The following is a 484-nucleotide window of genomic DNA, read 5'->3' on the forward strand; positions in this document are numbered from 1 at the left end:
CCACAAACTGTGAAACAATGTCACTTGCAGGTCAAACTCATGTGAGCATTTTCTCCTTACAAAAACCAAAAAATTAATAAAACACATCCCCTTCTATGCCACATCAGGTATCGCACTCCGGCAGTTGAGCTGCAACTGCATTTCAGAAATAACATAACAAATACATCAGTACTTGCTCATGTGGTACCCAGAGCTGCAGACAGTTAACATGAACATGTCTCCTGGTAGCAGACAGTTATTAAGCTAAAAACTATACCTCCCCAACATGTAAATGGAAGAAAACTCAAACCCTGTCCCCTTCTCCTTACGCTTACGCAGAGGGTTACAGCCTCTGACAGGCATTTCATTCCACTGCTTGGAAAAGCTCCAAGGTTGCAGCTTAAGGGAACTGGACTTCCCCGGGTCTCAGAGTAATTCTAGAGCTAAAGTGGTGATAGACATCAACTCTAGATCAGATAATACATGCCAACACTCATCACTGACC

The 484-nt window shown here is 43.2% G+C and overlaps 1 non-coding gene across 1 annotated transcript; it reads right to left on the minus strand.

Moving 5' to 3' along the window:
* Nucleotides 1-399: 399 nt before the first annotated feature.
* LOC114011542 (small nucleolar RNA SNORD45) lies at nt 400-484 on the minus strand. Its single transcript, XR_003553478.1, has one exon. It is a non-coding gene; the product is annotated as a small nucleolar RNA SNORD45 (small nucleolar RNA).

The sequence above is a fragment of the Falco peregrinus genome, chromosome 3 (assembly GCF_023634155.1).
Source record: "Falco peregrinus isolate bFalPer1 chromosome 3, bFalPer1.pri, whole genome shotgun sequence".
NCBI lineage: Eukaryota > Metazoa > Chordata > Aves > Falconiformes > Falconidae > Falco > Falco peregrinus.